The sequence below is a fragment of the Podarcis filfolensis genome (assembly GCF_964270895.1).
Source record: "Podarcis filfolensis genome assembly, chromosome: 13".
NCBI classification, from domain to species: Eukaryota; Metazoa; Chordata; class Lepidosauria; order Squamata; family Lacertidae; genus Podarcis; species Podarcis filfolensis.
The window spans coordinates 19,675,441-19,701,761 of NC_139615.1; the positions used below are offsets into that span (position 1 = coordinate 19,675,441).

The 26,321-nt window shown below is 42.7% G+C and overlaps 2 protein-coding genes across 7 annotated transcripts in view; one reads left to right on the forward strand and one right to left on the reverse strand.

The window, feature by feature from the left end:
• The first annotated feature begins 450 nt into the window (after positions 1-450).
• LOC310746528 (integrin alpha-M-like) overlaps positions 451-26,321 on the forward strand; it is a 156,713-nt gene continuing 130,842 nt past the window's right edge. Inside the window, exons 1-2 of the mRNA XM_083580397.1 lie at positions 451-603; positions 5,777-5,928. The gene's annotated coding sequence lies outside the window, so the exon portion shown is untranslated. The remainder of the gene's footprint in view (positions 604-5,776; positions 5,929-26,321) is intronic.
• The window catches only part of LOC310746485 (voltage-gated potassium channel KCNC1-like), a 62,968-nt gene continuing 46,800 nt past the window's right edge, over positions 10,154-26,321 (reverse strand). The window contains exons 8-9 of one of the 6 annotated variants that reach the window (XR_014540730.1): positions 11,827-22,755; positions 10,154-11,795 (exon numbers count right to left, since the gene is read on the reverse strand). The gene's annotated coding sequence lies outside the window, so the exon portion shown is untranslated. Of the gene's footprint in view, positions 11,796-11,826; positions 22,756-25,439; positions 25,459-26,321 lie in introns of those variants that run through there. The other 5 variants (XM_083580264.1, XM_083580263.1, XR_014540731.1 and 2 more) reach the window with 5 other exon arrangements.

The window sequence follows — 26,321 nt, forward strand, 5'->3', positions numbered from 1 at the left end:
CTAGGGATCTATCCTACTCTTCTTTGCTGCTATGCAGGTTTTCTTTAGATTGTTTTTTTAAAGAAACCTTTTATACGGAGTTATGCGAACTACCACCTGATGTGGTACAACCCAGGCACAGAGTTACTGCCTCTGTGAGGACTGTACCGGTTGTAATAGCTGCATATGGTTTATCAGTTTGTCTGGCTTCATGTACATATAAAACAGGGCTGCGTTGGTGGGTGCCTGTTTTTTATATGAAAAGATTCATATTTGTTAGGGGAGCAAACCATATCTCCCTCTCCAGCCTTACCTTCCCACACTCTTGTTGCTTTAGGCAATATTCTCTAAGCCTGGCTTACTTCCCATACTGAAGTGGGACTGTGAGGAGAAATTGCTTAGCCTTAAAGCTACAGAGAACAGCAAGAATACAATTTCTCCACACCTCCCCCCCCCCCATTTCCCCACTTCAGCTTCAGCCAGGACAGTCAGTATGGATGGTTGCACCCTCATGTCTGCTTTGGCCTTCAGAACTAGGCCTCAAGACTCCTAAAATAGCCTGGAACTTATTTGAAGTCGGATTAAGAGCACACGTGAAACAGGAGTCGAGAAGATTTTTGTCAGGTGAGTTGTAAGTTGTATCATAGAAGCATAATTGCCTGGTGAGCATTACTGTATTCACAGGTTTTGCACCTGCGGGTGGGAGTATCTGTTTTGGCCAGTCGTCCATGGAAATACAGTGGTACCTCGGGTTAAGAACTTAATTCGTTCTGGAGGTCCGTTCTTAACCTGAAACTGTTCTTAACCTGAGGTACCACTTCAGTTAATGGGGCCTCCTGCTGCCACCGCGCAATTTCTGTTCTCATCCTGAGGTAAAGTTCTTAACCCGAGGTACTATTTCTGGGTTAGCGGAGTCTGTAACCTGAAGCGTCTGTAACCTGAAGCATCTGTAACCCGAGGTACCACTGTAATTGAGCACCTACACTGTGAGGAAATCACGTTTCAACCATGCCACCTTCAGCTCTCTTTAGATATACTGTGTATGGCTGAGGCATTTCCTAACAGTTTTGAAGCTCGGTTGACATAGGTTGCTCTAGAATTTCCCTTTTTTGTATGATAGTGATGAGAATTGTGTGTTCATAATCCTTGGCCACTTCTAACTTGTATTTGTTGATTATTATTATTTTTAATGACTGGTCAGCATCGGGAGCAGGTTGGATTCAGAGTGGTCTGGAGGTGGAAGATTAGTGGGACCTCCTCCTGGTGAGCCAGCATTTGGGGCCTAGTGGAGTGCAATATGTTTTAAGTTTGCTTCTAAGAGGCTCTGACCAGGATTGGCATGCACATTTAACCTGTGTTCAAATTATGAGGGGAAAGATAAGAATGTCTCTTAATGAAATGCTTCAGTTCCTTGGCCTGATTTGTCCCCCATTTTAGCTTCCCCTGCATCATAGCCTTATAAAAATAGTGTTTAGATGGCCTATCAAAAAAGGTAAGGTGTGTGTGTGTGTGTGCTTGTGATCCAAGGAGCATCATTGTATATTTATTAACAGCAAAAACCACCAGACTTTAAATACTTGACATTCAACTAAGTACCAGATAATGAACCTGGATGCAAAAGTACTGAGTATGTAGCTGAAATAATTTTGTGGTTGGAAACGCTACTGGCTTCTTCACAAAACTCAAGTTTCCTAAAGTTCCTTAGCTGGCGCGGCCATGACAGCCAAGCTTAGCATTTCAATACCATTCTGTGTAAGTCGCCTCAGAATTTAAATCTTGCTGAGTTCAATGAGGTTTAAATGTGTTTAATTGTGTATGGCATTGCATCCTTAAACTAGTTCATAATGTCTGGTTTACACATGCCCTTCCGAGGGAGGTGCGTGTGCAGTCTTTTCCATATCTGGAGGGCACCAATTCTGACAGCCCCTTGTCCTCACCGCTCCTGTTCCCCCTACAATCTGTCTGCGTTTTTCTCTGCCAATATCCTTGTCCGTGGCTGGGCTGAAGGAGTTCCTGGCATAGATCAAGGGATTTGGCAAGTGGCCAGTCCTCCTGTGCTGCCAGCCAAAAGCCATTTCCCGTCGGTGGCTGGGAGGCCCAGAAGCCTCTTTGCTAACCGCAGAAGCATCCCAATTCCACCGGGGCCCCTTGGAAGGACGCGGAATCCATTTAATGGGGGAGCCGATTCATTAAAGAATAAAAACAGCTGGCTCAAAAACAAGGGCAGAGATGACGAATTTGTCTCCCGTAAAGCTTGGGATCCCATTCAAGGGTGCCATTTAGGGTAGGCAGAGGAGAGTCATTAACATAGGTGGCATAGCTCTCCCCCATCCCCCACCCCTACCTCAGTTTCCTCAGAAGTACTTATATATTTGATCGTTTTACTGCTTCTCTGTAGTGACTGGTGTTATAAAGAATTAAATAGGCCTGTGTAGGAGTGGAGGCCGGTCCATTAGGACAAATGGGATACTGCACCTCCAAGCTCCAGGAGGTGCCACTGGCTGATAGCTTCCTCCTCCTTAGTCTGAAAGACTCAAAGCTAGAGTTAGCTGGCTCTGCTTCTCATTGGCTCCAGCTCTGCCTACTATTGGACTCTCTGCGTTCTGCTTTCCCAGTCCCCGTGGGCAGCAGCCATCCCTGCTGTGGACTAATCTTTGTTGATGGTGCTGATGCTGCCGCTTTTTAAAAGGCGACTGTTCCAAGTTGGGTTGATAGCACTGCGGTAGAAGATGTTATGAAGCAGCATAAGCAGCTGAGCAAACATACCATAGGTGGTATCCCAACACTAGTACTACTCAGAGAAGACCCATTGAAGTGAATAGATATTGCTAACTCAACTTAATTAATATCAGTGTGTGCGGTGAGCCTGACTTCACTGAATACTATCCCTTGTCTATGGTACAAACTTAAAAAAGTGTTTTCAAAACCTGTTTGCCATGGCTCTGAACCAAACTAACCTTCAGAGCTCACATTTTATGCAGAACTTAAGAGCAGTTTAGCAAAGCATTCCCACAATCCTTTGGTCAGGCTGGGGAGCCAGAATTAAACCAGTTTCAAGACAGATTATAATGCGTTGTGTAGACGTGGTCCAGTCTGTCGGGCAGCCTCCCAGCAGCTGTTTGATGCAGTTGCAGTATAAAGAAAGCCAAGTGAGATGCAGAAACTTTACAAGGGCTTGAATAATGAGATTCAAAACGAGGACATCTTTGTTAATGGGGGATCCCTTGGTGTGATCTGTTCAGTGGCACTCGGATATATAAACATTTTTGTTAAGCATCAATGTCAGGGCAGGAAAAGGTGCTGGAACTGACTTGGGTAAGGTAAAAAGTCAATGTGATGAGACTGCCCAATCCTCACAGATGCTATGAGCAATCTAAACGGGTAGGCTAGAAATTGTACAGAGATGCTACTTGCTTGACTTTAGATCAGGGTTATGCTTAAATGCAGGCCTGTGCAGCTCATAACTTACCAGCTAATCATTCTCAGCAGCCGTGTATCGTGTGGCCTGCTGTTTGCCTGTCAATGTCTCTCCACTTTATGTGATTCTAAAAAATCAGCAGGTCAATGAGCTCCTGGTGACAAGTGAGTTAGGTGGCTGACAGGCTCCATTTGATTTGCTGGTTCCATGTTAAATGGTATAGCATATCTAAGGTATTGCAACAACTTGGCCATTTTCTGAGTAATGCATAGGCATTCCCAGATGATAGTTCCTAGGGGTGCTTGGACTACAGCACCTCATTTGTAGAGATTAAACACTGGTTTTTCTAAAAGTCACCCCTACTGCAGATGTTGGATCCTGTGGGCTGGCAACATCCATATGGAAGCAAAGGTTGAGACTGAGTTGATTTGGACTGCCATGTGTGATCTTCATTGAGCCTAACAGATGTGGGTGATAGATGTTCACAGGCCCTCCATTGCAGCTCAGCTTTGTCATTACTCACTTGCAAATTAGCTGAGAGTTCCTGCAGAAGTCTGTCACCCAGAGTTTTTCTTTGATCCAGGAAACAGAGCCCAACTCCTCAAAAGCAGTAAGATTGCTTTGGAAAATTGCAATGCAGTCAAAACCAATCACAGAAAAAGGCAAATATATCTTTAAGAGGTGGCATCCCCACCTACTTCTTCGTTGGTTTATGGCAAACCATTGTTGGCTGGTTTGCCTGAACTGGCAAAATATGGTTTGTACTTTCCCTGTGAAACAGGATCAGAAACCAGTGTTTAATGGTTTGGACAGATCAAGAAAGGAGCTGGTATGTGTGAGAGGGAAGGAGGGAGCACATAAGCTTGAGTGCTGCTAGGCTTGTTCATGTAGAGCCAAGCTGTGGTTTGTTTGGTTGTATGTGTGAATCATTTCTTTGTTGGGTGATAAGGGTATTCCTTGGTGGTGGTGATTTTGCAGAGGAATTGTGGAACAGTTATCCATGACCCTCCGACTTCTTCACATTTGAAATAACCTCAACCAGTGCATTACTATGTGAAATGTGAAAAATCACATTTTCTCTGCACTCAGTCTGCAAGGCTGTGTTGAAGGGAAGATGCAGCCCCCTGCCACAGCTGCAGCAGTAATAGGAACCTGTGAAGTGTTGGCCCAGAGTCCTAGGTTCAAATCCCCAATGATGATGCCCCAAACAACCATGAAGGGTGTTTTTTGGCCAGTCATTATTTCTGAGTCTAACCAGTCCCACCCCCTTTTTAAGAGGTCACACACTCTTGATCCCCTGCAATGGAACGCCTATCTTCCACAGCAACGAGGTGTGGGGACTGATGTAGTGCCATAGGTGCTGGGTCTGTTGTTTTATTTAGCACTTAATAGCAGGTGCTTCCCACTCCCATCCCAGCCTCCGATCTGGAAAGACCTTAAGACTTCAAAGCAAAGGGCAGGCAAGGGGACACTTCCTGTAGCCTGCAATCTTCTTCCAGGTCAGACACCACAACCAGCTGCCATCTGTTGCAGGAACTACGTGTGTTAATCTTCTTCCTCTGCTGATTAGGGAAGAATCCCCTAGATGGTGCTGGTATTCTAGGGTGATGTTTACCTATGGTGCTGCCATCTTGTCTTCTCTGGCCAACAGAGGAACAAAGAGGAAATAGTACAGGTTTCACCATCAAGCTGGCTTTCCTTCTTCCATGTCCCTCCCTCCAACCCCCTTTCCACCTGTGAATAATAGTCTGGATGCAGGTTGTTGGTTTTTTTTTTTTTTGAAAGTTTTAAATGAAAAGGAAATAATTTTATTACATGCTGTAACCTCGGCATGTCAGCTCATGCAGACAGTATAATGTCCCAGAGACCAAAGACCAGGGGACGATAAGGGTTGGGGTGGAGGATGGAGTGTTGGTGGGGAAGCAGAGTGGATGAAATGTAAAATGAGAGAAGAAATAAAAAGATCACTGTGAATGGGGAAAAGGTGAGATGCACCTCCCTCTCTATCGCCATCAAGGGGAGATGCAAAGGGATGGGAGGCAGGGCCAGGTCTTAACAGAGTTTTCAGGGGAACACAGGCCCAAACCCTCATCCAGGAGTCCCTTGTAGCACCAGAGTTGAATGTTAATGGAAGGATGCAAGGGTGGGTGGTAGTGAGCAACCAAAACCAGTCTGGCCCAGTTGCTCCTTCTAGGTTCAACAGGCCTGGATTTCGCTGGTTAATCCCTCCCTCTCTTAGGCAAATTGCAGTACAAGACAAATGAGGTATCAAGGTGCATGTGAAGAAGTTAATGAAGGAGGACTAGAGAGGTGAAAAATGTGTGGAAGGGAAAATGGACAAATGCTTAATGACGATGGACCAATGATGTTCACCAACAGAAACCATGAATAGATTATGACGGAGTGGATGCAAACTGGAGCCATGGTGCAAACTGGAGCCAGTATCACCAAGATCACGTACAAATCTGTTACGAGGATGGATCAGCCTTGGAGAATATGATGTGCACGACTTCATAAAGACAGAAGAATTGGTGAGTCACTTTAAGAACCCATGTGGCATGGATGGATAAAATATGGGAGATTGCCAGCACCTTAGGTCTCTGGCTTTCCTACATATTTTGGTGAAATTACAGATGAAATACATTCTGATTTAATGTGATGTTTGAGCTGGATTGACTTGTGGGGGGGGGGGGAATGTGAAGGAAACTAGAAAGGTGGATGGGAAAATATGTGGGCCATGGACAATTGTCTGGGTAAACTGATGGAAGGGTATATGTTGGACTGGATGAGCGGAAAGAGAAAATAGGGGCTTGCTGGCTGTGACCGAGAAGGAATAGCTAGAATGACAAGGGATAGTTGAGTCTAAGCCACAATGGAAGGAGAAAAGGGCATAGGTGAGAAGGATGGAAGGGGCTTCGTCAAACTGGCTGGCTTTGGAGAGAGGATGATGTGATGCAATTGATGCCCCGTGCTGTCCTGTCGCCACAAGGCAGAGTGTGAGAGTGCATTGCTGTGTACAGAGAGCCTCTCCCTTATTGGGACAGGCTGGCAATGGGGGCTGGTTTATTGCTTTCTGTATGAGATTGACCTGGCGGTAGCTCTTCCACAAGGGAGAGCATGTGTGCGATGGAGGGAGCAGCATAAAAGTCTCTGAAAGAGGAGCAACGTTGCCTCCTTGTATTGCAGTCCAAAATGGCTGCCTTTCTGTCCCCGTAGCCCAGCCCAGCAATGGGAGAACTCAATGGCCCACAAGAAACAGCTGCAAAGTGTGGTACTGATGCGGTTGTGGTGATGTGGTGCACATGTCCGGCTAGAAGGTTTGCATATTGTGGCGTCCTGCTACTCTCTGACTGTGGGTGTACATTTGTATATATGCTTTCTTTATATCTGTGTTGAGCGTGGGCATTATCAACACCTGCCTTTCCCCAGGGGACCCCGAGAATTGGAGTTTTACATGGGGGGCTAGGGATCTCTAACAAAGACGTCTCGGCACGCTCACCAAACTACGGTTCCCAGAATTCGTTGGGGGTTGCCATGACATCTGAATCTTTGTTATAACTGATTAAAAAAAACTATAGTGTGGATATGCCCTGAGAATGTGAGTCAGAATTATGTGGGCAAGTGTGAGCGCCATCAGCCCATGCTTTGCATAGATGTGCTGGTTTGTGCGTAAATGCATGGGCTACACACTTCTGTGTGTTGCCTAGTGTGTGAATACTGAGTGTGGATTACCCAGTCATGAATGTTTCTTCAAGTATATCCCTAGGGGACACATCTGTATTACAACCTAAACTAGTAATAAATCAGTTTAATGGCCATGGCTTCTTCCATGGACCTCAGAGAACTGTACTTTGAAGAGGCTACTAATCTTCTTACTCTACTCAGCTGACAGTGTGGGAAGCCATGGCAGAGAAACCAGTTTATGTAGGTCATCTAGACAATACATTTATTACACTGCAAATGCAAATTAGTTGTTTCTTTAAAAAAAACCCTTTCCTTCAGCAAGTGATCTTTTAACAGCAGCTAAGTAAGTTGGGTTTCCAAATTTTCAGTTGGCACTGGTAATTATGGACATAAATGTTATTGCTTGCTAGGGTGGGCCCTTATATGTTGTCCAAAACAGAGGGCAAAGGGGGCATAGGTTTGTATAAATTTAAAACTGCTAATATAGATATATAGATGCAAATTTAGAAATAATTACTGTAACTTAAATCTAAATACAACATATCTCACCAAAATTAGGAAGACCATGACCCATGTGCCTGCTGAGTTTTCTGTCCAGGTGTTAAAAATTGACCAGCCACTTCAAGGCCCCTGCTGCTTTATTTATTAGGATTTTTTAAAGCTTTGAACTAGGACTAGACAGCCCTCCAAATAGAGGAATGTTGTCTGTAAAGTCTGACATGTGGCAACCCTGTTGCCTGCCAGTTGCTGATCAAGCTGTTGTTTAGGGCACAGCTAGAGAGAGTAGTTGAAAAAGCTGGAAATCCTATTGAGAAGGTCAAACTGTGAACATTCAACACATCAAAAAGTATCAACCCGGGAATCTTGGGAGCAGCTATAATAGCAGTTAAATTGGTTTGGGCTGCTTTATATAACATATAGGGACCCTCCAGATGGTTGTTTTTATTGTGGGTATGTTCTGCAACATGTTCTTGACACAATAGTGCATTTGTGGTAGGTTTATTCTGCTTTAGTTTGCTCTGCAATGCTTCCCCAATGTTACCACATTATTGCTGGCCAAAAGGGCAATCATGCAACAAAGCTGGGACAAAAATAAACCAGAACGCTTGGGGTATAGAAAGCTATGGGATTTCAGGAGGAAGTTACAAGCTATGCACTGCTTGGAAATGAAGCAGTGTGATTGCACACAAAATCTTTGTCGGGACAAACAATACTGAAAGCGGAATCACGTGTGACTGCCTTAATAGCATCAGGGGCACAAATTGTCATGAATGAGCAATAAAAAGAATTCCTGGAGGGGCCCTATGTGCTGATAGCTTTGATGAGACACGAAGTGTATGCAAACCACTTTTGTTTTCTGATGGTGTGCACATCTTTTGGAATGTATGTGTATTTGGAGAAATGGTTGTGTGGAAGTTATTACCTATGCTTATGTACTCACTGCCAATGTGATTGTTGCCTTTCTGAAAAACAGGGGATGCTTTCTCACATGGGTCTCTAGTACTGTTTTTTTTTGGGGGGGGGTGTGTGTAAGAGAGAGAGAGAGAGAGAGATTATCCATGCAAACTGCAACTGTACTCTTTTATTATTACCCCTGTGTGCGCAAGTATGTATGCGTGTGCAGAAACTTTGCCCTATGCTTGTGTACGTCTGTGTGCATATGTATATACACAGACAGACACAATTTCTGTGCACACACAGGATTGCAAACTCTTGATGCATTTTGCCAGAAGTTGTTCTGTGGGATCCCCTGGAGCATGTGCAGAGATGGGGCTGTGCACATTCAGCTCTTAAAAACAGATTGAGAAACCCTACCAATTTGCTATTTGGCATGGAAGGGTAAGTGAATCCATGCTGTCCCTCCAAATCAGCCAATCATTGGGATGTTAGCTTTTTAAAAGAGGTTCTCCTACCAGATCCGAGGACAGAACTGCACATGGAAGACTTAGTTGCACATGCAGGTGCCCATCTAGCTAGGAATACTTATATGTGGAACAGTCTGTTTCCTTCCACAGATACCAGTGCCCAGAGCTGGACAGAGGCAAGAGTCACCAGTTCCGCACTTGTGGTTTGTTTTTCTTTAAGCCTGTGTTCTTGTCTCGTCTTTTCATCTTTAAGTCCTTTGAAAGGCAAACTGGAGTGCGGGGAGGGAGTGGAAAGAGAACATAGTTTGCTTATTTCATTGGAACCGAGAATGGTTTGGATGTGAATGGAATGAATGAGCAAACTTTAAATTCTTAGAAATAATTTCCTGTCAAGAGGACAATAAGAAGACCGTGTCTCCTAGCAAAACAATAACAAAGAATCTTATTCTTGTGACACCTTAAAGACAACATTTTATTGCGGCAGGAGCTTGTACAGGCAACCGCCCTGTTTAATTAGAAAGCATCCATCACAATAAATTTGTTAGCTCTTATCTACACCAAAGACAGAAACTAGTTTAATAATCTTCCCCTCTGTCTTGGGAAATTGTAGTAATGAAAGCACAAGAGTCGGGTGGAATAGTCTCACCAAGCTAAAATTTCTTGGGATTCTTTTGGGGGAAGCCCATGACAGTTAACTGGGATTACTGAAACTAAAGACATGAATTTATAGCGAACTTATATTGAGTTTTTAAGGTGCCACAACAAGACTCTTGGTTGGTTTGGTTTTGCTGCAACAGTCTAATAGGGCAGCTCCTCTAGAATGAAGGAAGAATGAGGCTGTGCGGGAGGTGGAGAAGCATGAAGAAATAAAGAATGAAACAAAGACAGAAGGGATAAGGGGTTCGGTACATTAATACAAGTGTGTATGTTGTCCCCATTGACCCTCCAGCCCCACCAAATGCCTCCCAACACTTAACAGTTCAACATTCATTTGAGAATTCAAAACATTTTGGCACATGAATTGCATGTGAAGGAAGGAAATACCACGGGGTGTCGGGTAGAATAAAGACCCTGGCATTTCTGTTGTGTGTGTCAGAGAAATGTTCATCTCCCCCACATTTACAATTCTCTCTTGAACTGTTGGAAATTTTCCTGTCGAATTTCTTTTTGGAATGATCAAAGAAATGTTGTTGGTTTTTTTTAAAAAAAACACTGAAATTCCTGAAAACTTAATGTTTAGGATTTAAATTTTTTTTTCTGTCTAGTTTATTTATTTTGGTCACCTATAATGACAAAGTAGTAAAAAATAATTTCAAGTTTCAAGGCATTAAAATATAGCATTCCATATTAAAGTTTCAGTTTTGGGATTGAGCGTAGATAAAGTTTTTTGTTTTTTTTTAAAGTCAAATTGCACATTTTCAGAGAGTGAAAAGTTTTGGGTGAATAAAAAAAAATTATAAAAGTTTGTTTGTTTTGTTCCTCTTGAGCAATTGACATGATTTAATATTTTTGCTCAGTGTGAGCAGAAGAAAGATCACTCACATTTGGGAGAAGAACACTTTGAAAACCACAAAAGAAATCTTTCTCTTACATATTATTATTTTTGGCAAAATAATACTCTTCCTTCACCCCCTACATTTTTAGTGGTCCTCTCTCCCTCGATTGGCCCCGTGGGAAATCCTTATGCCTCCAGTACAGGACTTTTAAAAATGTTGCTGTGGCAACTGGAAGAGGGAAAAAGAGGGATTTGTGAAAAAATAGCATCACTTTCTAAATTTTATTATTATAATTATTATATTACATCTGCTTGAAAAAATAGCTCTGTGTCCCTCCCCCACCATCCCTGAGCCCACCCCTCCTTCCCCTCTTTTGGCACCATCCTCTGCCAAACATAACCAACCTTCCCCCCCCCAATAAGCCACACCCCCACCAACATGGGGCAAAACCACACTTCCACTCCCCCCGCCCACACCCAACCTGAGTCTGAAATCACCCGTCTTTCCTCCATGTCTCACCCTTGCTCCCAATTTAATCCAGCATTGGGGAAAAGCAGTGCTGAAAGGTAGGAGCCCCCCTCAAGCACCTGCTGTCTACTCTCCCCTCCCCTTCCAAGGCCTCAATCACCCCTACCATTTGCAAGAGAATAGGGCACTCTGTCCCCTGTACCTCCAGAATGAATCAGGGTTTTATCCATGTATATTTCCCCCCCTCCCACCACCCACCTTGGGGATGCACCTAGATGCAGGTATCCAGCTTAGCAAAGGTAAGGAGAGATTGTCTTGTAGCAGACACACCCAGACAGTTGCACAGGCACACAGACGCAGGGCATAGTTTGGCAGAGCTAAAGGATGTTGAATAAAAACAGCCCACCTTTGATCAGAACTGTTTCCAGCTACTGGGTGAACTTAATACATCAAATTGAATAGATGTGGTCTAGTCTGCCATTGAAGACTTGAAAGACTACTTTCCTTCTAAAGAGTGACATAAATACAAATTACTCCTACACTAATGGCTAAAAGATCAAATGGACTATTCCACTAATGCCCATATTCAATCAAATGCAGAGATTTGCATGAGAAATTTCAGTCATCATTCATGGTCAGTTTTATGCTTCATCGCTACAAGGTCTGCTTCTAACTACCACCTGTAGGACAAGGCAGTCAGCACATTCTGGCACATAGATAAATACCAATATGTTGTCAGTTATTTATTTTACTATTTTCACAATCATGGAGTGAAGGAACCATTTGGATTTTCTGCTTCAGACACCCAAGTCCTGGGCTCTTTCTACCGTATGACCATACAGTGGAAATAAATCATGCTTATTCTTGCACACTCTTAGTGGGCAGCTGTTAGCATCCATCTTTGGGCCAACAACACACAAACCTAGAACCACCTCAGACTGACTCACAACCACCACATGCACTCCCTGGGGACATTTACTCACATTCACATTAGTGCTTGAGCCTGTTCACCTTGAGCTGGAGATCTGGCCTTGGGATTCACTCCTCTCCTATAATGCCCTAGCTGCAAGTGCGTTGTTTTTTTTCTACTGCAGGTAGTGGTTGAAGCGAATAATTCCTCTGAACATGTACAGGGTGCCTTTCCCTTGCCAATTCATCATCCAAAGCTCCCATACCTCTGACTAGGACTTTGGAATAAAACATGTGGAGGGCAGAGGATGATTCTCAGAGAGCTTTAGCGCTTCACTTCTCTGTTAACATATGAAGTCTTCCTTAGGCCTTTAGACTGTGTCTCTCCTGTTTGTTTGGCTACACAGTGCTTGAATTACAGGGAGACTGGGGGCCTGGCTCCTTACCTTTTACAGTAACTGTGGGGCATGTTTTGGCTGAAGTTGAGTCAGTGAGTGGGGCTCATAGATTTCATGAAGGACACCCTCTCCCTACAATATACATTGTACCAACCTACAGATTTGTCATGCAAGCTTTCTAAAATAAGCTCCTAAAAAAAGATGTGCCAGGGCACAAACCTTCTCAAAAGCCTCACCCTCTGACTCAGAAGCTCCCAGATTATTGGAGATGGATTGTAGTTAGTAGTGAAGGAAAGGCACTCCGTGCATCCTCAGAGGTGTTACTGATTTTTGTGTTCCAAAGCTGTGCTCTGGAAAGTTTCTGAGCTCTGGCCAAATGAAGCCCTGCAGGCAACCATACACAAAGAACGCTCAGCAAACAACTACCACAAGCACATTTTCTGTACCCAGTTAAACACCAGGGTATGCAGGTGAAATACTGATGTAAGACACCATTAACCCCATAGTCTTCGTTGAGCTGGACATTTTCAGTTATGGGCTGCATGCTACCCTAAGCAGATGCCAGATGGTTCCTTCACAACTCGGCCCCCACTAGGCTGCTCTTCATCAATACTCTTCTATACAACATCTCAGTCTGGCTTGGATGAAAACCAAAACAAATCAGATTATTTTTTTTAATAGTAGAAGCTTGTTCAAAATCCATGACATTCTTCAAATTTTAAAATTTCCAACCCTCCATATTTATGAATATTTTATGTGCAAGTTTATAAAATAACATTTTTCATCTCTTCTTGCACCCTGAAAATAAAACACAACATGTCTCAAGTTAAAAAATCATTTCTTAAATCATAACTTATTTCCCCCCCTGAAAATCTCAGGGGAGGTGTAAACACCTTAAACTTGCTTGAATTTGATTGTTTTGTTCTGCTTTGGAGAGGGGGGGGGTCAGAAATGTCAAAAATTTGAAAAACTGCATACATGTTTTGGTTTTTGAAGCAAAAATGAGAGCTGGTAGCATTCTGCATGTGGAAAATATCAATGACAACTAGCATTTCCCCATATTTCTTACAAAAAGGGGTCTCATTTTATTTTTTATTAATTTCCCCCATGTCCTGGAATATATATTTTATATTAAAAAAACCACATTCTTTGCTTCATTTTTTTTGGCAACTCAAATGCATGAATCATTTTTTTCCCTAAAAATGCAGGGGTTGTTTTTTTGGCAACTCAACTATGGGCTTATCCACACTTCTGCTTGTCTTCTGCCGCCCAGAAAGGTGCTCAAACTGAGTGCTAAAGATCAAGCACTAGGCCTGGGTTTCCCCAGGGGAAAGCAGTGGGGCAAACAGAAGTCTGGATGAGCCCTGTATTGCACAAAATGAATTTAGAAACCAAAATTGTTTAAATGGAAAAGAAATCAAGACATTTTGAAGCTGCAAAAAACTTATTTCTATTGCCATGTAAATGTCAAATGCTTTCTAAAGAAATACTAAAAAAGAGAAGACGATTCTACTAAAATTAACATACTGAATGTGAGAGCAACATTGATGTTGCTGTTACAATTTTTTTCATAGAAAAATTATGTTTCTTCATCTGGGCAGGGAAGAAAATACCCCCAAAACTAGAGCAAAATGAGAACATACAAATAAAGTGACAATATTACTAGGTGGGGTCTGTGGTTCTTTTGGGTAGAGATGCTGTTACAACATTATCTCAGTCTCTGCATTCAGAACCAATTTGCAAAACATGTGTGGTACAGCTCTAATGGGACTCCACCATTTCAGGATGCAGGATGGCTTGTACTACTTCAGAATGCTTGACTGGTATAAATAAAACAAAATAAAAATTATCCACAGAAAGCTAGCATGTTGCTGATTCTAGGCTCCTCTTCTTGACATGTTAGTTTTCTACAGATACACAATTTTTTAAATGGGGGAGCATTCAAACTGGCAAACCAACTCCACAAAGTTTACTATCAACAAATAAATATTAGCGGTCATGTTCATGCATAGTCATGTAAGCCATCTACAGACTGAAAAAGCAAAGAACCTATTTCAATCCAGTTTGCAGAAATTTCCTCCCCCACTGCTCACCTGGAGACAATTGTACTCATCCCAGATGAATCAGTGGCTGTTTATGAGCCTATGCATACTGTGACCCGCCCCCCTGAAAAAAACCTACTGTATTCTGAAGTGGTATAGTCCAGGAGAGCTGCACTTCATGAACATGAAGATCAGCTCCAACAAACCAGCCAAACCAAACCATACAAAGGAAGGAAACCAGTTATAACAAATGAAAATGTTGTGAAAGGAAATTGCCCATTAACCCTGATAGGTGAGTGGGAGGCAGGATTTAAAGTGCAGAAATGCAACACACACAGAAGTCCCAAGGCTAACCAGTCCCGTTCCTCTCCTACATATATAACTTTTAAAGTGGTGGTGGGGAGTCATTTCTAGAAAATCTATGGTTACCATGATGTATAAAGAAGGCCGTCTGCTGCAGGAGCACCTGCAGGTTAGAAACTGGCTTGTTGTTTGCTTAGTTATGTTTTAGGGTATCAATATTGTAGAGTGGTGCAGGGCACCACATCAAAGGGGAGCAGACTTGTACAGCAGGGTCCCAAGTATGTTTACTTAGAAATCTCATTGTGTTTAATGGGCCCTATTCCCTAGTAAGAATTCACAGGATTGCGGCCTTAGTCAACACACCCCTTCCCTCAAATGCCTCCCCACCCCATTATCTCAGTTACACACCTGGACATTTATTAAATCAACTTAATATGGGACTCTGTGTGTCCTTTAAAGGGAAATCTTGGTCAATATGACCAACTTAACAAACTGCCCCCCATTTTCCCAGCCCGGAAGTGGGTAGGAGGAAAATGCACCGCAAAGGGGATTTTATTTTAGACAGGAGCTTGCATTAATTAACCCCTCTCCCAAATTTGCCAGAGGAGAGGGGCTCCCAATCACTCTCCTGAATCTAGCCAGCTATTTATTTTTTATTTATTTTTGCATAGGAATCGTTGCATAAAGAGCTTCCACTATCTGGGGAGGGGGGGTTACAGGTTGAGGTTAGATAGGATTCTTGGGGAGGAGTGGGATGTATGTGCCTCCGCAGAAGCAGGGGAAATGTTTGCATAGTATGTGAGATGGATAGGTTTCCAAATAGGGAGTGGTAGCTCTTAAGAAAATAGGGAGGGGGGGAATAATCAGAGTGAAATAGTTAATCACACACAACCCTACAGGCCAATATGTGTACTTTCAATAACACTGGGTTTTACTATTCTGCATTAAAGAACAGACTGCATTAAAGAATACAGGCCACAATGTCCTCAAGTTCAGAGGTTAGGATTCAGTAGGGCTGCCATACCTCTGGAATTTCTTGGACATAGTCGGTATTCGGCCATCGGAAACAGTGTCTGGGCAGAAATTGCTCAAATGTCAGGGAAAATCCAGATGTATGGCAACCCTTGTCAGAAATGTAGATTTTGGCGAATTTCCTTAAAAATAGCTCAACTTTTGTGTCCAGGTTTTCACTTTTTGAAATATGGCAACCCTAGGGTTCAGCTAACCAAGGTCCTGTTATTGGACTCAAGGCTCCTTTCTCAATAAGAATTAGATGAAAACAAAGAACAGGGGTCAGCAACTGGACATTTCTGGGTCAAGTCCAGCCCCCTGAAGGATGAACAGAGGCAACCTAAAGTCATAAAATGTGTAAAGAAAGTGGCATTGGTGTAACAGAACATGCTCACAGACCACTTTTAAGGAATGTAAGCATTGGCCCAACACTCCTTATTCCCTTCCTAAAGTAGTCCTGCCTAGTTGCTAACCAGGGTAGTAGAATTATGAGATTTGAAAGATCATTGAGAAAAATGGTCCTTTGAATTACTGCCTCTATGAACATCTGATGGGTAGTTCTCACAATGGTTGTAGCATTCTGGACCGCAGGGAATGGGACACATAATTGAATGGTCGTCTCTAAAAAAATAATAATGCTGCACACAGATATGTAACTAGCATCAAGGACCTATATTGGCTAGAAGAACCCATTTCCTTGACATCTAATTTTCTATGCTATTGGATTTATTTATTTTGTTGTATGTGGCATTAATTCAAGGAAGCCCCAATTAGCAATCTTAACTGGTACAGCGCAGATACAGATTGATGTAAACTAGGCCTTATATGTCACTGCTGGCATCTGCTAGTATCACGGCAGCATTCTACCGATGGAATGATTTCAATAGCATGTGATGCTGAGAAGCCAATCACATGCTGATGAAGATGAGAGAGCATAGTTAGCAAGATCAGGAGATGTTTACGCAAACTACAAAACACGGCTCTAATCCTGAAATACATTTAGTAGGAATATAGCCCCACTGATTTCAACAGAACTTCCACTCTTAACTAGACCAAAGGAACAATTGTAACCTAAATTACCTATGAGGAAGTAAATAATCCCTAGGCTAGCACATAATGAACGTATTCGACACAACAAGACCCTAATATTAAGGACAACTAGAATCTCTATGAATACCATTAAAATCAGCCGACTAATGGATGTTATGCTGTGTTTTGTCATTTGCCCTGAAATCCTTTTGCAAACATAATAGATTATAAGAAACAAACTAAGAGTATGTATTTCAAGGTGCGTGTTAGAAACATGTAAACAATGTGTGGCAACATTTTGGTTGCATCTAACAATGCTTTTATCCATCCTTCAACTGGGAAGGCTCTTGGAATTGACTTTGGGCTGGTTAAATTCATTCAGACTTGATACTGACCATTAATACTGTAATGGTTTGGGGCCCAGTTATCTGAATTAGCACTTTCACCTATACAAACTCTGAGATTACCGTAATTTACAGAGGCCCTCCTGGTCAGTGTGATTGATTAGGTTGGTGGCATGAGGGTTAGTGCCTCTTTTGTTGTGGCCCCAATGTTTGTGGGATGCCTTCAAATGGGTTCCAAAGACCAATTTGCTTTAGGTTGTTTCCTTTTGACAGATATTGAGTACTGATATTTTAAATTGGATTTATCTTGGCTAGAAATATTTTTAAATATTTTAAAGGTTATTATGCAAGGCTGTTTAAACAGACTCTGCTGCTTTATGGAATTTTGATGTTTCTGACTTCAGTGATATATTGAGTTTTATAAATTAGTAGCTGCCTTAGTAGAGGGCCCTAAAGGGGGTCTGGAAATCAAACACACACACACACATATAAGAAATAGCAGGTGCCCAATGGCCATTCTGAATTATGGGGCATACTGTTGGATGTGCAGCAGGTGGACACAATGAGCAAGGTCTTCTCTGCTGTAATACAAGGACTCTGGAGTGCACTCTTCCCAAGGAAAGACAGCTCAGCTCCATCTTTATTAGCCTCCAGATGGGCAGTGAAGACAGTTTTACTTCAACAGGCTTTCGGTTTTTATACTGAAGTGTTTAATCTGCTATTGTTGGGGTTATATTTCATATTATTGTTTTCTTATATTTTATTTACTGATGTTTCAACTATGTTAGCCTAAATTCAGATTATCTTTAGCTAGATTATCAAGGCTGAAATGTTAAAACAAAACAAAACAAAACAAAACAAACTAAGCATTCACCCCACAGACCTGAACTGGTTTAATATTCGTTCATAATCCCCAAGAAACCTAGGGACAATAGCACTGAGAGATGGAGGAAGATTTATAAGGATCTCTTAACACAGAATTTCCAATAACCTTACAATCAACTGCAATTCCCAGGAAAGAGTGTTTGTGCCTGTGAGCTATGAGAGTTTAATTGGTATAAACTGATATAATTTGTCATAAATGCATTCCCATGTCCGATCTAGGTATGATAGCAAACAATGGCTTGTTGTTATGAGAGCCAGCCTGCACAAAGCTCAAGCTAGCACACGCAGTCCTCCCCTCTCTTCATTTTCTGCATGCACAAAAAGAAGATAAAAACTTCCACTTTTGAACTAGTTACAGTTCCCCATTATTTCCAAATTTGGGAATCTGTGATTTTGCCTAACTAACAGGTAGTTAATAAACCAGGATTTTAAAGTATAGTTTGGTCCTGGGTTTTTTTTAACTAACCACAGAACGAACCTGATTTTCCAAGTTCAGAATAATGGGGAACTGGTTCATTCACATGACTGTCATTGATTCTCAGGTTGGCTGACTTCCCACACCCTCAAATCAGTCCCAGAAGCCCCTTGGTTATATCTATAAGAGAGCTATTTTATGGGCATTAAAAAGAAGTTACTTTCACATGAGATAACTCCTTTGATCAATTTGGACTGTGAAAAAATGTTACAACTGGGTACAATGCAGACAAAAGTCTAATAAAATAGCCAGTGCTGACTTTGGACAATCATATCTCTGCTAAATAAGCCAAGATGTACACAAGCATTTTGCCTCTGTTCTTGCACTGTTGGTGTGCCACAATAAGCCATGAAATTGTGAATCAACCACAATTTCCTACTTCATCTAAACTGGGAAACTATGGTCACCAGGCTTGGAACAAGCCAGGATCTTAAACCATGGTTTGAAGGTGACTTAAAGTCCTGTCCTGTCCTGAACATGATAATGATAATGTCTTGGTTCAAATGAAATGGAAAAATACAGTTAATAATTGAAGGCTTCCAAGTTCAACTACAATACTCTGAGAATGGAGGAAGGGGTTGCATGTGCAGACACAAGCCTCATTCATATTTTGATTTATCTGGCTGAGATATGATTGTCTGAATGAAGTCTTGTCTCCACTGTCCTTTTCTCAATGGACATGCTGTTGCCTTCTTCTGTTTGCTTTTAGCTTGTCTTATTGCTCCTCATTTAACACAAAGGTTTCTAAAGTCTTTATGGGTACAAATGTAGCTTTGGCAACAGCAGACCAAATCCTTTGAGTAATAAGCTTAAACTCCAAAAAGCAGGCTACTTATACTGCTACAATGATGAGTAAGAGGCGATTTTGAACTTCTACTAGTTACGAGAACCAAAGTATGGAAGGCATAAGAGAAGAGTATTTGTCATTTTATCTCTTAAATGTGAATGGTAGGTAGCTTCTTCAACTGGTCAAGAACTGGTAACTGTTTACTATGGATAGCTTGACACAGACTATGGGTTAAGCACCCACTGTCTGAACTAAATTAGTTTGCTCCTGTCTGGTTAGCATAAGAGAAATGAACTACATGCTCTTTTAACATATCTTGCTCTTGAATTTTTACAATGGTACTGTAACTTTTCTTAGCTGCCATGGCATCCTGTTGGGAGAGATAGAAAGTTGGGACAGAAATATTTTAAATAAACAAATAATCATGTTTTATCAAATGTGTAGTGGTGGAAGGGGAAAGGTTTCTAAGCTCTCTGAGAGCTGATCACTTGGCCACCACAATGATATGCAGCTACTGGTGTTGATAAGTTTAATGACAACAAGGTATCTATGACCTTTAAGGTCAACATTTAATAGACCAGCTCTGTACTCCATAAGGCTAATCAGATGCTGATGAAGATGTGATGCATTTAGCACAGGCTTTACATGGAGTAAATAATGGTTAACGTATAAATCAGTTTGGCCAGTGCCTACCAGCTGCCATTTCATAACCACAAGATAGCTTGTTTTTGTGCAACTCTGGCTATCACACATCAGCCATCAAGGATATGAATGTCTTTACCCTGTGAATGCAAGGCCTGCCAACAAGAAGCAAAAGGATCAGCACTGAACTATGGGATACCAATCACTTCAGCTACGCATAATATTCGTTCCTAGAGAGCGACTTTTAAGACTGCTTATGGAACAAGCAACAAGGTTGAGGACAGAATCCTCCCCTATTAAGCTTACTTTCAGACCACACACAAAATATTTTGGCTGCCACAGGGGTCACCCTGCCTCCATCACTGGCTCAGTCAAGCTCCAGAACTACTTCCAAGTTGAGTAATTCTCTTTAAAAGCTGTAAGGAGACATCTCCCAACAGTTCACTCTTCGTTTCCTAAGCCTCTTACAAAACATAGTTTTACATTTTTCAAAAGTGCATTAATTGGAAAAACTGGAGCTGTGCAAATTTGCAAATCTTACCACACCTAAAAAAATATTCAGTCAGATTGGTCCTATACTTTTCAAACAAGCGGTGGTGCTTTGCTGTTTGGTTTTTTCTCTTTTACAACTGCTAATTGCTTGGGGAACCGGTTTTTAACGGTAGCTGAGGCACTGAAGATTCCCATCTTCCAGAACATCTACAAAGGGAACATGCCACTCTGTATTATACCCCACTGACAAAATAGAATTCTTTCACCAAAATACATCAGCTACAGAGAATGGAGTTTGCAACACATCAGAGCATCTCTCACTTCCTCTTTTCAGCTTGGCCACCCTTCAAAACCACTGCTTTTTGCAGTCCTGCTGGGCCAACTCTCTGAACACTCACATAATAAAACGCCAGCCTTGCTGCGTCCTGTCTTTTCCTCTGGGGCTTACTTATATGAGTTGACAGTGTGCACAACATTCTCCTCCCTCTTGCATTGTTTCAGATTTATAAACATTTTCTTACAAACATGAGGCTTTTGAATTCCGCTCTGTGACAGAGAGCTCTCCTTGCTGGCATCTTACAGCCATCAATAATCCCACACCCAGGGAAGGAAAAAGCCCTTTAAGATACACCAGGCTCCTACAATGTGTGGTGCCTCCAACCCCCTTGCGGGATGGGAACAGGTCAGGGGAGTGGGCACTGGCTAAATTTGGTGATTTTTATTGTTGCAGGGCATTGCAAGTCCAGAAGGAAAGTATACCTCTCTCTCTTGTTGTAGTTGTTCTTTTTTTGTGTTGTTGTTTTTTCTTTTGTTTTTGCATATAACATTAAATATTGTCGCTTACAGTATCACATGCAAATACATGCTGGCTTGGAAAATGCAGATTCTAAATAGTTTAGCTCGGCGACACTATTCCTTAAGCTTTTATTTTGTCTGTCTCAGCAGCATTGCTTTGAAAAATAATATGTCCCGTACTCTGCTGCTAAATAATGTGTCCCCATATTCTGTTGCTCCAGGAGAAGCTTACAGGTGAAATATTTCCCCACACATGGTCGCCAACAAATGTTCTGATCCTGTTGTTCTATATATATATATATCTGCTGAAAAATAGGTTTATTTTTGTTTTCCTGCATTTCATTTTTGTTGTTGTTGAGTCTTTATTTCTCCCCGCTCCTTTTTTTTGCAATCAGATCAAAGCGCCACTCCATCCCAGCTTCGGATGGAATCAGGAAAAAAAATCACAGTGAAAGCACTCACCTTAACAAGGAGTGCTCCATTACCGTTTTTTTTCTGTGTGCGGAAAACGAAAAAAGGAACAGAAGAGAAGTGGGGCGGGGAGACGTGAAGGAAGAAGGCTGGGTCTCTTAAGCTTTCTCCTTCAGACCCAGTCAAATCCTGGAATTTCCTGCTCCCCAACCACATTCTGGTTTCCATGCCTGCTCTCAGCTCCTTCATCTGTAGGAACTTGAGTGTTCTTGGAATATCTACATCATAGGAAAGTCATTATCATGCATCAGGCAGAAGGGAGCACTTGACCTTATTGCTTGTGATTGATGGAAGATCCATGCACAAAAGAGAACAATTCCAAGGAAAGATAATAGAAGGCCAAAGGCAGATGGGTGGGGTGGCCTTCTCCAGGGAGACTGTGGAGTGTCCATGTGTTCAAAGAACCAGAATTGCTCAGTAAGTAAGGAGGGAGAGAGAAAGAGACAGAGAGAGAGAAAGACTGGATGGATACCTAAAGTGTGGATAGTTTTGACACTTGGAAAGATGTTTTATGGAGATGGGTAGACTGAAAACAGATTACAGTGTTAGAGAGAGAGAGAGAGAGAGAGAGAGAAGTCCAAGGAAGTTTGTCACTAAGCTCTATGGCTCATTGCAGTCCTGAGTAAGATGATGAAAAGGGGAAGAGCACTAAAGGGAGAGAAATAAAGCGCAAAGCCAGGGCCAGAGAAAAATCGTGCACTCTAGTGAGGTTGAAGAGGGGGAGAAATGCAGGCAACCCAGAGAGGAGGGACAGAGCCCCTTTCCTGCAGTGTCCATCTCTCAGTGACCTCCTCCTCTTCGGAGTATTTGGATTTTCTGAGCAAGCCAGCCCCCCGCATTCACCCTCCCACCGGTAAATTATTTAAGCCCCACTCTTGATCCATAGCCACGGGAACAGAAGGCTTCAGGCCTCGGGATTCTCATGGACACTCCAGAAAGTGCAAACTTTAGTGCAACACCACCTGTGAGATGCCTCCTGTGTTTTACTTGTTCCAATGCATTTGACCGCCTTTGTTTTCTTTTTCCTTTTTTTTTGGCATTACCTTATTTTTTTTCTTTTTCTTCTCTATATATTTTTTTAAAAATAAACGAACATACAAGCTAACCCCAAGCATCCCTGGTGCGTCTCTATAGGATGGAAGGGATGGGCGAGCGGGGACGTCGGACGGAACCAGGCGAGCCGAAAGGAGTGGGCGCCGGAGACAGGCGCAGTCCAGCAATGCTGTTCAGGCTGTGGGACTTCTCATAGCCTGTTGGAAGCGCTGTGGGGAAAAGAGAGAAGTGAAAGGGGTGAACGGGGGAAGAGGAACACAGGTCAAGTTAAGGCCCTGACTCTCTCACAGTAGGGACTCTGGCACTAGCAACCATAGCAGCATGCTAGAGGAGGGAGCTGCCCTCTGCTACACTTCATATGCCTGATATACTAGATTCTTGGTCCTCTTAGCTCAGCACTGGCCACATCTGGAGATTTGTTGATGGCTTCATACATTCAATGAAGCTGTGGCTGCACACTGTGGCCTGGTGTTTCTCCTTCGACCTTTCCTTCATGCCCTGGGATTTGGCAAAGATTTTGCTTTTACCAAAAGTTCCCTGTTAGGTCTGAAGCAAGAACTCTGTCTTGATGCTGATTAACAAACCAGGATAATTTTGGCTGATCAGATCCTAGCTTGTTAAATGACATTAAGCCAAATTTATGAAGGTTTATGAAGCCGCTGGCTGATGTTCAAACATAGCCACTGTCTTACTCTAATTGCCAGCAGCTCGTCTTTCTCAGGCCGACGTCTTTCTCAGATTTGCCACCTGGAAATTCAAGGAATTGAATCTGGGATGTTCTGCACACAATGCTTGTGCTCTACCACTGAACTATAACCCTTCCCCAGTGCTGCTGCTCTAGATTGCTAGAGGGCAGGGTTGTAGCTATCAGCTCAGCAAGCTTCAGATGCCACATGCGGACAAAATGTCCCAGAAAGCTGTGCAAAGCTGCCAACCCTGGTTTGGGTTCCTTGGCCTGTCAGTCAGCCTGTGCCTGCCTGCTTCTCATACCACCATTCTTGACCATCTCCCAAATCAATGTTACCTTCTACAACCAGTCTCAGGCTCAATCTTCCATGTTGAACTTGGAAACATTATTCCACAATCATAGTTCTAAGCCAAAGCATTCCTTAACTGGAAGCTCTGTGGCCTCAGTCTTGAAGAGCATGAGCTGTTAGCTGAAACTGAACTTGCTGAGGGCCAAACTAGACGTGACCTTAAATGGATGCCTCTTTGCATTTAACATTCAGCCTTAAAAAACAAAACAAGACTCTTAGCATCAGCCGGAGGGAGCTGATCATGTTTAGAACCACAGCAGCTGTGGAGGGAGGGGGAATCCTGCCTCTGAAACTGGTACTGTACCGCACTGTGAAGAAATCTCCCATTTGCCCCAGTTTCTTCTTCCTGCAAAGAGCAGCTTCAAAGGAACAGTTTTTGTCAAGACTACAGCAAAGGAGGAAAAGGTTAAACTTTCCCTCCCTGCTTGGTAATGATATTGATAATTATTCGCCCCTGCCCCCAGTAGCGGCTGTTTTGCATTTTTGAAACCCAAAAAGACACATTAAGTATCACGGCTATTTTGGCCGTTAAGAAGCTGCCTTGGCAAGCCATTGTTTCTTCTCATCCTATAATACAGGGATGATAATAATAATAATAATAATTAGGACTACAGCTCAGCTGGGAAAGCTCAGTCAGTAGACCATGAGACTCTTAATCTCAGAGTCATGGATTTGAGCCTGACATTGAGCAAAATCCTGCACTGCAGTGGGTTAGACTAGATAACCCTTCCAACTCTGTGATTCTATGATACTATTCAGTTAAATAAGTCTTATTAAATCTGAATGAATTTGTGTTCAACCCAAATCATAATTTTGACGAAAAAGCCATACTTGTCTTTAGTTGGTTAACCTACCTGATTAATCAATTAAATGTTGCAGCCGTAATAATTAGGGCTGCTGTCAAGGGTTGCCACTGTTGATCCTCAGAGCCTCCTAGCCTGACTGCTGCTCCTCTCTGCTGTTGATGCAGCCTGTTCAGCTACCTTATATGGGTGAGGAGAACCTCTACATGCCTCTGCAGTAACCTCTGCATGTTTTGCCCTTTCCCTCTGGAAAGTGCTGTGAATTGGGCACAGAGGGAGAGGCCAGGAAATGGGCAGTGGGAACAGTGGCAAGCAGAACAAAGTGGGCCTGTTTGGCTGATGGGAGCACTGAGAATGTCTTGCCCAAGGGACTGCTCCCCCCCCCCAAAAAAAACCCTCCCGAAATTAGCATTGCCAATAATAATACTGGCTTGGCTTACATGATTGCCATTTGAAGATTGTGGTGGGTTTTTTGTAAACATAATTAGAAAAAAAAGTAGCAAATAGTCTTTCATATAAGCTGATCTTGTACTGTGGGGAACTGACTATATGCTTTTCATTCTCTGGAGAATCCTAGCCTGGCTTCCTGCTGCTCCACCCTATATCCTTTCCTACATCTCTCCTCTGTTTCCCTAGGAAGCATAAATCCTCACTGCCCCCCATTACATGCTCACAGATAGGTTCCCCACAAAGCTACGCATGCAACACAAGCAAAAACATGTACACCGTGCTCGCATTCCTCTTAAAACAGGCCAGGGGGACGAGATGCATGGGAATTGAGCCTGTTTTGAACTGTAACATAGTTGCTTAGCATATTATGTGTGGAAAGGGGACAGATAAGTGCCCTTGTGGCATCCTACGTGGCACATAGGGGCAGAAGGTGATCACTACATGTGGTGTGTTCAGTCACAGCAGCTTCCAAGGGGAAGGGACTGCAGTTTACAGTGCAGACAACACACAGTTGGAGCCTCTCTAAGAAAAGCTTATATACACAAAAACAAATAAAGATATAAATAGATACTTACATGTCACTGATCTGCCATCGGAGTACATAATAAAGGACACCTCGGAACTGAATAACATGTAATCACATATGTATGCATGGGTTTGGAGGTCACAACAGACTGCGTTATGTTGGTAGCATGAACTATGTATAAAATGTATGTGTTGGAACAACATGGTACTGGGTAAGAATCAGACTGTGAACTAGAGCAGATATGTGTACGGATATTAATAGTATGCATTTAATCAGAATGTCTGATGGAGCAGTATGCAAAAATGACATCAACGGGGGTTGCATATTCTGCCCGTGGCCAAGCATGTATCACAGTGCAGCCTTCCCCAATCTGGTGCCTTCCAGATGCTGCTGGCCTACACCTCCCAATAGCCTCAGCCAGCATGCCCAGTGGTGAAGCATGATGGGAAATGTAGTCCAACAGCATCTAGAATGCACTGGGTTGTGGAAGCCTGCTGTAGGGTGTGTGGACCTGCTTATCAGAATGCACGTAGTATGTGTTGCTAGTGTGTTAACACATGAACCACAAATGCAAGCATGTGCTGTGCTGGACCAGTACGTAGCACGTTTATAAACGGTGTGTATGCATATTTATGAATACGGTGAAACTTCATGTACCACGTTTACAGCACACTATCTGTGACCCTGTGTGTCTGTGGCATGTCAATATATGTGCTGTGCATTTCTGCAGCACACTGTATGTTGGAGTAGGATGTCTTAGAAACTATGCTGCATAACATGCACATGGAAAACATGCCACCACGTACGCCTGTGGCATACTACATGCCATGTAATGTGTTATGTTATGCATGCAGATAAGCAGTGTCTATACAGCATGCTCTGTTTACCAGACTAGCATGTTACTGGATGTTTAAAGTATGCAATACAGAGATGCCAGCCTTCCCTTCAGGGTATCACAC